This window comes from Dipteris shenzhenensis, chromosome 10 (assembly GCF_047967505.1).
Source record: "Dipteris shenzhenensis isolate YYH24624 ecotype China chromosome 10, Dip_SZ_1.0, whole genome shotgun sequence".
NCBI classification, from domain to species: Eukaryota; Viridiplantae; Streptophyta; class Polypodiopsida; order Gleicheniales; family Dipteridaceae; genus Dipteris; species Dipteris shenzhenensis.
The window spans coordinates 35,037,795-35,051,589 of record NC_141605.1 but is presented as its reverse complement, the minus strand read 5'-3'; positions in this window follow the sequence as shown (position 1 = coordinate 35,051,589).

Below are 13,795 nucleotides of genomic sequence, written 5' to 3'. Positions count from 1 at the left end.
CAAACTAGTAAATGATATAAAAAATCCTCTTTTTTTCTATATAAAGAGAAAGCAATATGGAATTCTAAAAAAAATTCTAAAAAATCATTTTCATTTTTCCTAAATACTCTAATTATAAAAACTACCTAGAAGTCAGATACCTTCCAGAATGCAAACACAAACGCGAAGAGAATTACCATGCCCACATGGACACCCGCTACAACCCCCAAAAAAATCATGCTAGAAACTAAGATATTCATGGATGTATTGGGCCACAGTTTTTTTTCCTTTCTAGAAACTTCTATAATTACACCGGGAGGTAGCAAGCTAAGGGTGTCCACTTTCGGACCACTTTCGGGTGAGTGTGACACCCGCTCGAGTGAAAATACAAAGGGTTTGCTTCGGTCTCCAATACCTCGATCGAGGTATAAGCTCCAATGAAAATCACACACGAGCACAACCGAGCCAAGCCAATACCTCGATCGAGGTACTGCGCTTTTTCACCGGACCGAGCCTCTACCTCGATCGAGGCTTGCTGGCAAGCCAGCTATACATGCCACATCTACCTCGTTCGAGGTATCGTGGCAATCCAGCTCAACCTCGATCGAGGTCAGGTCGCATGTCCAGCATACCTCGATCGAGGTATGTGCCATCCAACAGGGCAGCCAACAGGGCGGATGACATACCTCGATCAAGGTATGCTGGACACATGACTTGGCATCCCGCTTCTGCCAACATACCACGATCGAGGTATCGTGGCATGTCAAAACCTCCATCGACGTGGATGTACCGAGATGTATGGGCATGTCACAATACCTCGATCGAGGTATTGTGGCAGGGCAATACCTCGATCGAGGTAGATGTACCGAGATGTATGGGCATGTCAAGAATACCTCGATCGAGGTATCGTGGCATGCCAATACCTCGATCGAGGTAGATGTGCCGAGATGTATGGGCATGTCAAGAATACCTCGATCGAGGTAGCTAAACCCTAATTTTTCTTATAAAAGGAGAGCGACCCCCATCATTCCGCATACCTCGATCGAGCTCCTCCTCATCCACCGATTTCGGATTTGCCGGACTTCGACGGAATTGCGCGAGCGACGGAGAGCCACGAACGGACATCGACGGAGATGGACGGAGCCGGCGGAGCGGGAGAGTCAAGGTAGGGTTTTTTTTTATGTAGCATTTTCTTTTTGGTAGAATTTGATTAAATTTTAGTTTATAAGAAAAATTATAAAATGCATTTTAATGTTTTTCTGAAATTTATGAATTATGATATTTTTTATTTAAAATGTGAAAATTAATTTTTTTTTTTTAAATAGAGCTTTTTTTAGTAAATAAAAAAACGTTCTTATTAATAATTATAAAATATTTATAAATTTGAAATGCATTTGTAAATTTTTTTTTTTTATTTTTAAATTACGACATTTATAATTTAAAATGTGAAAATTTTAAATTTAAAAAACGTTTAATGAGGCATTTTTTATTCAAAATGTGAAAATGTTCAATATTTCTGTTTTTTTTATGTAGCATTTGCTTTTTGGTAGAATTTGATTAAATTTTAGTTTATAAGAAAAATTATAAAATGCATTTTAATGTTTTTCTGAAATTTATGAATTACGAGATTTTTTATTTAAAATGTGAAAATTAAATTTATTTTTTTAAATAGAGCTTTTTTTAGTAAATAAAAAAACGTTCATATTAATAATTATAAAATATTTATAAATTTGAAATGCATTTGTAATTTTTTTTTTTAATTTTTAAATTACAACATTTATAATTTAAAATGTGAAAATTTTAAATTTAAAAAACGTTTAATGAGGCATTTTTTATTCAAAATGTGAAAATGTTCAATATTTCTGTTTTTTTTATGTAGCATTTTCTTTTTGGTAGAATTTAATTAAATTTTAGGTTAAAAGAAAATTAATAAAAAATTTCTAAATTTCAAATGCAATATAATGTTTTTTTGAAATTTATGAATTACGACATTTTTTATTTAAAATGTGAAAATGAATTTTATTTTTTTTTTTATAGAGCTTTTTTAGTAAATAAAAAAACGTTCATATTAATAATTATAAAATATTTATAAATTTGAAATGCATTTGTAAATTTTTTTAAAATTTTTGAATTACGACATTTATAATTTAAAATGTGAAAATTTTAAATTTAAAAAACGTTTAATGAGGCATTTTTTATTCAAAATGTGAAAATGTTCTATATTTCTGTTTTTTTTATGTAGCATTTTCTTTTTGGTAGAATTTAATTAAATTTTAGTTTATAAGGAAAATTATAAAAAATTTCTAAATTTATAATGCATTTTAATGTTTTTTTGAAATTTATAAATTACGACATTTTTTATTTAAAATGTGAAAATGAATTTTTTTTTTTAAATAGAGCTATTTTTATTAAATAAAAAAACGTTCATAGGAATAATTATAAAGTATTTATAAATTTGAAATGCATTTGTAAATTTTTATTTTTATTTTTGAATTACGACATTTATAATTTTAAATTTAAAAAACGTTTAATGAGGCATTTTTTATTCAAAATGTGAAAATGTAAAAATTAGGTTTTTAAAAATCATCTTTAGGAATGGCCACTAGTTGAGGTGGATTGCCAAACCAAAATAGGAAATGAAGATACAAGACATTTTGTATAAGACTCACTCGACTTATCAAATTAATACACAAACATAAACCTACTAGTCAACTATTGGAGTTGGACATTAAAGATTGACTAGTGACATGGTTGGTGACCAAAGCTTGAAGTTGACTAAACACTTTGGGACAAGCAATTTCTTTAGAAGGAAACTAGGTTTAAGCTTGGGTAATCATCCCTAATATATTGGGAAATTACTAATGATAAATCATCCTTTAACTATTTGGCAATTAGTAAGGATCGATTCTACTAGGAAATATGTTGAAGGCATATGTCCCCTATTAGTCAATAGATTGATTAGACTAAGCATGCATGATAAGGCTATAGCTTGGAAATGCCTAGATAGTGGCTTAGTCCAAATCTTCAATATCCCTTAAGAAGACATGAAATAGTGGCTTAGACCTTAAGAAGACATGGAATAGTTTGCAAATGTCTAATTCTTCTAAGTTATGCATAGACTCTAGCATAACTGAGAAGAATTAGATTGAGAATATTTGGATGGGTCTTCAAGAACTCGAATATTACAGTCTGTGCCTATAAACTGTTTGAGATTCTTATGCTATCACTATGGCATGCTTTAGATCTAGCACTTTGATTGAGAATATTTGGATGGGTCTTCAAGAACTCGAATATTACAAGATTGAGAATATTTGGATGGGTCTTCAAGAACTCGAATATTACGGTCTGTGCCTATAAACTGTTTGAGGTTCTTATGCTATCACTATGGCATGCTTTAGATCTAGCACTTTGATCATGTTTGTTGTCTAGTTCCATAATTCATCTACTTCTCTTATATGTATAAGAAGAAAGAAATACGCCATAGAGAAACTGAAAGTTTAACTAGAATACCTAACATTCATTGCACATGGGACTCTAGTGGATCTATATTCATTCCACATTCATGCTAATATATGCAAGTGTTTTGATCAACTATAGACCTAAGTTCAAATAGAGCCTGTTAATGACTGAATCTCTCCTAATCATCCCTTAATGATCATAGATAATAGTATGGGCCACTATAAGGATTGGTTAGGAGCTATTTTTGAAATGCCAAACTTTGAAATGAAGTCAATATTCATTGTGTTGAGGAATATTTGCCGGGTGGATCTAGTTGAAGAGAGAAATCCATGTTGCATAACATTTGTCTGAGTTGAGCAGCCTCAAATCGACTTAAGAGAGAGAGAACTCCATAACCTTCAAGAGTCGACATTTGAAGCATCCCATTCCATGTTGTTTGCTACATGGCAGCTCGCAACCCTTCCCATTGCATAGGGACATCCAAGGATTTAATTTTCAAAGTTTTTGAATCCTCTTCTAGGGATCTTGTGCCCTTTGTTGTTGCTACGTATGTGGATGATCTCATTCCAAAACTATTTTTACAACTAGAAGTCGAGTGAGTCTTATACAAAATGTCTTGAACCAAGTGATGATCTATAGGAATGGCCACTAGTTGAGGTGGATTGCCCAACCAAAATAGATAATATTGAACTAAAATGCAATTGTACCATTTCAGATCAACTAGCTGAGTCCACTTATATAGGCTAGGGGAGTAGAGGCTCTCGCTTTAAAAGGTCTGTAGTGTGAACCCGCTCTCTTTTTTAATGTGTAGTCCGAGAAATACTAGATGCGCCTTGCTTGTGTATCGTTCAAAGTAATGTATTAGGTATCCTCCTATCTCCTCCATATCTATTGCAAACCCAAGGCAGTAAAGCATTCAAAGAAGGTCTTATTAACCAAACCTCTCCACTATCTGTCCTTAGTATAGGGGCCATAAGTGGACAATGTGGTCCTTACACCACATGTGGAAAAGTTTCATATTGGATAAAAAGTGAAAAAAGGGAAACATATAAGGAAAAAATATTTGAGACATCTAAGTTTAAAAATGCAACAACTAGAGTGAAAAAATTCTAATCAAAATTAAGAATTATTAATAATATTGATTAATATTGAGCCACACATTTGGCCCATCTACCGGTAGGTGCATAGGATCTACCTCATCAAGGAGTACGTACAAATAGTTTTCATTACGTAAATAGATTATAAGTCATATTGAATAGAATATTATTTTCATTACCCAAATAGAATATTAATTTCCATGTGTTTTTTTTGTGCATGCGCCAGCCAGCGCACAGGTTCTAGCACCACTATTCGTATGCAGATAGAGATGCTGAGAGCTGAGATGAGGGCACTGCAGGATGCTAGGGCACCCCCTCACTTGGTTGCGAGCCTGGATTCAGTTATTGAGGCTCTGAGTCGATTGGACACAGTTGAGGACGTTGTGGATAGCTTTCAGGCACAGGCTGAGGCGAAGATCACTGGTGGTGGCTTGGATTGGAGAGCCATTCAACAGTTGTTTGAGCATGAGTCACATCACAGGGAGGCCTTGGAGGATATGTTTTGGGATGGTCACACCGAGGCGATGCGACCACGATCAGGGCTCCCCTTGCATATTTTACGGTGTAGGCACCCCATCATAGCAGCACACATTTATCCGAGATATCTCGCTGCGAATGGTGGTCGATTGCCTCACAACCGCCAGATAGCCAGGTCGTTCGCCATGCAACTTTACGTTGAGTTTGTCCTTGGTCATCGGGTGGACTACCTTAGTACCCGTCCAGGATCAGAAGCGGGACGTGGTAGGATGGGGCGTCAGGAGCATCAGATTGTAGGTGTTTGGCGTCGACGCGAGGGACCAGAGTTGCACACCATCCCTGTACCGGCATTGCGAGCGGTGGGAGGACAGATTAGGGGGGATGTTCATTCAGTGGCATCATCCTTGCAGCACATGGTCTCTGCCCTATCGAGATCTATTGCGATTCCACCTCCCCCACCTCGATCATCGATGGAGCATCCCACATCTACACCACCTCCCACATCTACGGCGCCTCAGCACGAGTTGGAGGCTCGAGACACACGGATTGCAGAGTTGGAGGCATTGTTGGCCGAGTCTAGGGACGAGGTTAGTTATTTTGATTATGTTAGTTTATTTTTTTGTAGCGTGTTTTGAACTGAAGTTTTTTTGTTAATTCTCACCATGTACGCGACATGTTTCCATTGCAGGCACATCTATTGCGTCAGGAGATGGAGTCTCGCGTACGACTGTTGCAGACAGATTTGGAGGAGCAGAGGATTCGGACATGCATAGCATACCATCGCGCAGAGCACTATATTTTGCAGTTAAGGCATATTAGTCGTGATCCATCGCGCCATAGGATCGACCCCAGCGTGGCCCTATACCCTGCTCCTCCTGTAGATGTGCCGACTAGGACACCCATAGACGCAGCAGTCATAGCGAGGCTTCCTACTGCAACTTGTGTCCTCTACCACGAGGAGTTTGACACCGTAGGGTGGTTTGGACTAGGGTGCGGCCACATCGCACATCTCCATTGCATGACCCGCCACATGGTCGCACGTTCAGTGTGCCCTGTATGCTTTGCTGACATTGATGTGGTGACATACAGAGGACTGGGCATGGATGATCTATATCCTGGTCATCGTCAGGCTGTTGATCCATTCGCCCGTGTAGTCTTGACAGAGCACTACAGGGAGGAGGCACAGAGAGCGTTGCTGATGCAGGAGGGTGTGGATACATCGGTGGTTGCATCATGCGTTCCACGATGCTTTTCGTACGGTGATTTTATGCCAGGTGACGAGGCACGAGCGGAGGAGGCACGCCGGATTGAGCGAGAGGCAGAGCTGCAGACATGATTGCAGCAGTGGGTGGAGCAGCAACTAGGGCGGCAGCGTCTTTCACATGTAGAGACGATTACTCACGCTGGATTTGAGGCACGAGTATTCGCAGATGCACGGCTATGGGAGCTGAGACGCACGTACATAGAGGAGGCGAGGGAGACAGAGATGGCAGCAGTGGCGCGTGCAGCATGCCCTCCTCTTCATCAGGATGAGGCTGGCCCATCTCATGCAGGTGATGAGGCTGGCCCATCAGCCGGATTTGCCTGAGGGCACACAGTGGACGGTTGGGCAGTGGGTCATACAGGACCACGTCAGCGTTCCACTATAGAGGATCATATGTAGAGTTATCAGATTCGGATTTAGATTGATTGTTTAGGCTTCACACGTTTCTTGTATAGGGATGCACTTTTGCAGCATGATGATGATGATGTACAGATTCATTTTGGTACTTTCATGATATTGTTCCCACTTTTATGATGTATGAGCATTTTCGTACTTTCATGATGTTCTTCACACTTTGTTTATCTCAGTTTATCTCAGTTTATAGTTTGTTTAATACATAAGGTATTTAAAAAAGAATGCCATGTGAAGTAATTGTAAACATTAAACATTAATTGTAAACATTAAACATTAAACATATCAAAATTCATCTTTTTTTGGATGAAAATTTTATTTTGCTGATAAAAGTTTTTCATTTTTTAAACAAAAATTTTATTCTATTCATGTTTGTCAATAAAGTGTGTTTCAAAATCCAAATTTTCATCAATTTTTCAAAAAGACAACAATTGTCATATTCATGCTTCCAAATCTAGCCTTCCCATCTTAATATCAAAATATGTTGAAATTCAACCATTTGATAAACTAATTTGTATAAAAAGAAAATTACTTTTTTTAGACAATGCCATAGCCCAATGTAAAATTGTTTCATCAAATGAAATTAGATATTAAAGTAACATCAATTTTACCAACTTTCAATTTATGCTATTTACAAAAAGTATTCTAGAAATGTATATTGGTACAAAACTTATCCATGACTCCGAGGGCAATGTTGTTACCTATGTGTAAATCAATTGATAAAAAATTCTTTCAACACCAATGAACTTGAGGGAATGTGTGATCTAGAGATACTTAAACAACATGACAAAAGGAAAAAATTCGAGAAATCACCAATGTGTGGACATGCTTAGTTTGTAGGGTGTAGAAATTCTTGTATATGGATTTGATATGGGCACTTGCATAGAAAACAATTGGTATTTCAAAGAAAAAGCTCTAGCAACTCTCTTAGTTGAATGAAGCAGTTTCTTCTCCTTTGCAATTTGTCATGTTTTTTAAATTAAAGGAGAGAATACTTTTTGCAAATGATAATACTAGACATTTTTAGGTTCTGCAATAAAATATAAGTAATATTTTATGCATTCTTTTTTCACAATTCTAGTTTTTTAATATTATTGACATGAAGCGTATATTTTGTCCCTACAATTTTTAAAAAATATAAAATTTTTGGGGATTTTTTTCAAAAATGGAGTTAGACTTGTCCTTTGCATGATTTTGCTGTTATTTATTATGACTCAGTGTTTAATTTGTCTCTTATTGTTAACAATACTTGTGCTAATTGGTGATCAAAGAAAACAAGACCTAATTATTTGTCATATTCGAACCACAATCACATGTGCCTTCCAAATCACAATCGCATATGCCTTCCAAGTTTCTAAGGACTATTTCAATTTCCTTAATATGACATTTGCCAATGCACCAATCTAATTATTATGCATGTATAAAAGATAATGAACATAAAGAAGAGAAATCAACACAATTGGCAATTAATGCATGTATATGGGAATACAAGGAAGGTGTGGCATGCTAGCCCACCATTTTATTTCACTATTTTCTTTTGCATTTAGTGGTTTATGTACAAGAGAAAGGATTGGCGGTTGGTATAAGGAAAAGTGTTGGTATTTGGTTTATGTAAAAAGAAAGGGTTGTTGTGGCTATGCACCAAAAAAATATACACATATTAACAATCCCACTTCTCCCTCTTAAACTCTACTCATGTATGGGAGTACAAGGAAGGTGTGACATGTTAGGCCACAATTTAATTTTACTATTTTCTTTTGACTTTGGTGGTACGCTAACGTGTATGGGAGTACAAGAAAGGTGTGGCATGTTAGCCCACCATTTAATTTCACTACTTTCTTTTGGATTTGGTGGTTTACGTACAAGAGAAAGGATTGGTAGTTGGTGCAAGGGAAAGTGTTGGTGTTTGGTTTATGTAAAAGGAAAAGGTTGGTGTGGCTATGCTAGTGAATTTCTCCCTCTTAAACTTACTTTGGTCTTGTAAATTTCAAGATGTTAAAAATAATATTGACTATAGGTGATTTTGTGACAATTGATATCTAACGCTGGTCATGTTCAAGTTCCAACTTTATCATTTTGAATATCATTTTGAATTTCGTATATATTAATGCTTGCAATTATTACACTAAACCTAAGAGCCGTGCGAAGTTTCATCCCCATGTGCGTATTTAAAATTAAGAGTATGATTTTGAATTTCAAATATCTCAATTCACACATCTAATACATAATGTATTTTAAAAATAATGCCGTGTGTCGTAATTGTAAACATTAAGCATTGAAAAGGTGCTTGCAAAAATGCATGCACTTCGACGTTATACTTCACCCAATCCGTATCATGCACAATCTTCTTTACTACATGTGAGATTTTGGATTAGTCGTGCTAGCAGGGATTGCTTCTACGTGGCGCAAACCAAATCAGTTGGAGACCAAATCTTGCGTGGATGTACGTCTAAGGTAGCCTAAGAGGCGAGTGAATTTTCGTCCCCAACAGGGTTTAGGATTTAGGGTCCAGGGTTTAGGGTTTAGTCGTGCTAGTAGGGATTGCTTCTACGTGGCGCAAACCAAATCAGTTGGAGACCAAATCTTGCGTGGATGTACGTCTAGGGTAGCCTAAGAGGCGTGTGAAGTTTCGTCCCCAACAGGGTTTAGGATTTAGGGTCCAGGATTTAGGATTTAGGGTTTAGTCGTGCTAGTAGGGATTGCTTCTACGTGGCGCAAACCAAATCAGTTGGAGACCAAATCTTGCGTGGATGTACATCTAGGGTAGCCTAAGAGGCGTGTGAAGTTTCGTCCCCAACAGGGTTTAGGATTTAGGGTCCAGGGTTTAGGATTTAGGGTTTAGGGTTTAGTCGTGCTAGTAGGGATTGCTTCTACGTGGCGCAAACCAAATCAGTTGGAGACCAAATCTTGCGTGGATGTACGTCTAGGGTAGCCTAAGAGGCGTGTGAAGTTTCATCCCCAACAGGGTTTAGGATTTAGGGTCCAGGGTTTAGGGTTTAGGGTTTAGTCATGCTAGTAGGGATTGCTTCTACGTGGCGCAAACAAAATCAGTTGGAGACCAAATCTTGCGTGGATGTACGTCTAGGTTAGCCTAAGAGGCGTGTGAAGTTTCGTGCCCAAAAGGGTTTAGGATTTAGGGTCAAGGGTTTAGGGTTTAGGGTTTAGTCGTGTTAGTAGGGATTGTAAAAATGTATGCATTTGTCCTTCCACGTGGCGCATACCAAATCAGTTGGAGACCAAATCTTGCATGGATGTACGTCTAGGGTAGCCTAAGAGGCATGTGAAGTTTCGTCCCCAACAGATAAGTCCACATGCGTATTTCATTAGTACGTGCGCCATTTTTCATACGTAGTCGTGCTAGTAGGGATTGTAAAAATGTACGCAACTGTCCTTCCATGTGGTGCATACCAAATCAGTTGGGCACCAAATCTTGTGTGGATGTACGTCTACGGTAGCCTAAGAGTCGTGCGAAGTTTCATTCCCAACAGATAAGTCCACACGCGTATTTCGTTAGTACATGCGCCATAGCTCATACGTAGTCATGCTAGTAGGGATTGTAAAAATGTACGCATTGTACCTTCCACGTGGCGCATACCAAATCAATTCAGACCAAATCTTGCGTGGATGTACGTCTACGGTAGCCTAAGAGCCATGCAAAGTTTAATCTCCAACAGATAAGTCCACATGCATATTTGGTTAGTACGTGCGCCATTTTTCACACGTAGTCGTGCTAGTAGGGATTGTAAAAATGTACGCATTATACCTTCCACGTGGCGCATACCAAATAAGTTGGAGACCAAATCTTGCGTGGATGTATGTCTAGGGTGGCCTAAGAGTCGTGCGAAGTTTCATTCCCAACAGATAAATCCACATGCGTATTTCGTTAGTACATGCGCCATAGCTCATACGTAGTCGTGCTAGTAGGGATTGTAAAAATGTACACAGTTGTCCTTCCATGTGGCGCATACCAAATCAATTAAGCACCAAATCTTGCGTGGATGTACGTCTACGGTAGCCTAAGAGCCGTGCAAAGTTTAATCTCCAACAGATAAGTCCACATGCATATTTGGTTAGTACGTGCGCCATTTCTCACACGTAGTCGTGCTAGTAGGGATTGTAAAAATGTACGCATTATACCTTCCACGTGGCGCATACCAAATAAGTTGGAGACCAAATCTTGCGTGGATGTATGTCTAGGGTGGCCTAAGAGTCGTGCGAAGTTTCATTCCAACAGATAAGTCCACACGCGAATTTCGTTAGTACATGCGCCATAGCTCATACGTAGTCACGAGTGCTAGTAGGCATTGTAAAAATGTACGCATTGTACCTTCCACGTGGCACATATACCAAATCAATTCAGACCAAATCTCGCGTGGATGTATGTCTAGGGTGGCCTAAGAGTCGTGCGAAGTTTCATCCCCAACAAGCAAGTCCACACGCGTATTTCGTTAGTACGTGCGCGAATTTTCTTAGTCACGTTTTAAAAATGTCCTAAAGCACAAAACAAATTACAACATTACTACTAATAAATAATTTTTTGTATTACAAACACAACAAATCCCATTGAGAAGACATCGGACAGCATGTTAAAAATAGAATCTAATACAATGATGTGTAAGAACGTGTATACAGCCATCATAGTGAAATACAAAATATGAGTCCATGAAAATTACAATGGTACGGTCACACAGTGAGCCTATACATATCGAATACAAAAAAGTGTAATCAACTAGTGATACCCAATAAAAATCAATCTGATCAACTGATGATCCCAAAAAATATGATATGTAATGTGCTACTCCTCAGGATCAGCTCTCATGCCAATAGTTGCAAGTATGCTCTCGTGATCCGCCACTGCAAGGCGCCATCGTGGAGTGGACGTCGCCTTGCGAGTGCGAACACGACTCAAAGTAATCTTGATCCCAACAACAAGATGAGAATACATGTATGCCTCCTGATCCGTGATGTACTCCTGGAACTCAATATAGCGACCACGCCTCTGTATCTGCTGAAAATAGTGACCACCTACGATCATGCTATGAGCATTGAAGTGCATCCCATGCCCATCCACTGTATCCTCATTCAGCACACTCTTCAGCATAGAGCATCGCAACAAGTAATAATCCACACCCTCCTCATTGTCCTCCGAAGCAATAACCGCGAAGATATCACCAATACGCAAAATATCTGTAAGCTGGTCATAATCTCTAGAAGGAACTGAATCCCGCAACCTGATCATCATGTATCTCCTCCCAAGGCTGGAAGGGAGAAAGCACTCGCCGTACCCATGGATCGGCCCATGGTATCATGGAGCACCCTCCCCAATCATCATCAATGCATGCAGAGCAAAAACATGCAAACCGTTGAGAAAAGATTGCGGGGTGAGACTCACCTACGCTCCTGATGGAATGGAAATTAAGAGTGCCAGGCACAGAACGACAATCAAAAGGCCTCGAGACTCCCAATGTCCACGCATCAAAAATACCGGCTCACCACCCTATCGTCACGCGACTGAAACGAGGACGTAGCACTAGTGGATAAGTGCTGGCTGCACCACCGCACCACATCATGTGCATCCTTGAAGCGATCGGCACTGTGACGTAACTGGTATCGACGCAAAGCACGCTTTACGCAAGCACCTGCACCATCGTGCTCTCCCTTACCGTGCCCTGTCTCGAAGTAGCTCCATGTGATCGGAATGCCTGTCTCACGGTGCCATCTGCAGAACCAATAAAACTGTCTAGCGGATTTGAACTGACCACCGCAACCGTCTGACCAGATCCAGCGCCGCTGCCATGTGACACCATGATCCCTCAAGAAACTATCATGCAAAGTGAAGCAATGCTGCACAAAATGGGCATCATGCGATCGATCATCACTAATGTAGAAGTGATACTCTCGCGTAATGATGCGTGAGTCCATGGTGCTATCAATGCCATCCACATGATCCTGTGCATGACGATAGCTAATGTGCACAAATATAGCAACCTGCAATATGGCATTGAAAAAAAATATGACTATTGAAATAATTCAATATAATGAGGCGGGAAAAAAATCAATACTCAATCACACGTCACCTGTTCGAAGAAATAATACTCCGATTGGATCTCATGCTGTGGTGCAAAGGTGTAATTCTCCGCAAAGTCCACCGCTGAGACAACCACCCCTATAGGAAATGTCCTCAAACATGCACGAAACTGACGATCCTCCCATTTCGCAGTGTGCGAGTGGCGTATGTAGCGGTACAGCTTCCCTCGAAAACAGTCAATGAATACAACACGTGGTGTCTCCTTCTCCACAAGGTGCAACCTCCTCGACTGTGCACCACCATCTAATGTCAAGGTACAGTACTCATACTGCTGCCAACGAACCATCTGCACATCACAAGTATCTAGTGCAACTCGTGGCACTCTAGCAAAGTCACCACACAAAGTACACATGCCTTCCACACAATCAAGGGAGTGGAATAAAGCATCACCATCTCGTGTACACAATATGGAATGAATGAAGTCACGAGGGCTAGTAGGAACCACTCCCCTATGACCATCAAGGGAACGGAATACGTCATACATCAATCCAAAATCCACATGGTGGCCTGCATCGTTCAAATGACCTCTGCGCAATCTTGAACTCCGGGTGCGCCTCTATAAACTAAGTGTACAACTCAGTCTGGGTACACTCCAAAAAACATGCACCATGCTCAATGTACACACCGCGTGACACCCTCTTCTGCAATGCCTTCTTGAACACCGGAGATGCTCTGCAATGCTCCTCCCAAAACTGTTGTATGAAGGACCTAGTGGAATCATCCAACAATCGATCGCTGCGAGGTGCACGACCACTCGAAGCCCAAAGAGCATCAGTCTCACTATCCTCTAGACTCTGCCTCCTAATGATGCCTGCTCGCAATGCCTGCTCGCAATGTGCGCGGTGCAATCTGAAGAAGACGTGAAGCGGTACGCACATGGCCTATCATATGAGGTCTACTAATGGCAGCCACAATAGCACGACGTGCTGCCAAGGCATCACTGGAGTTCCTATGCTTAATAGAAGCATAGGAACGTCGAACACTGCTAAGGACCTCGCTAGATACAACCCTATCTCTACG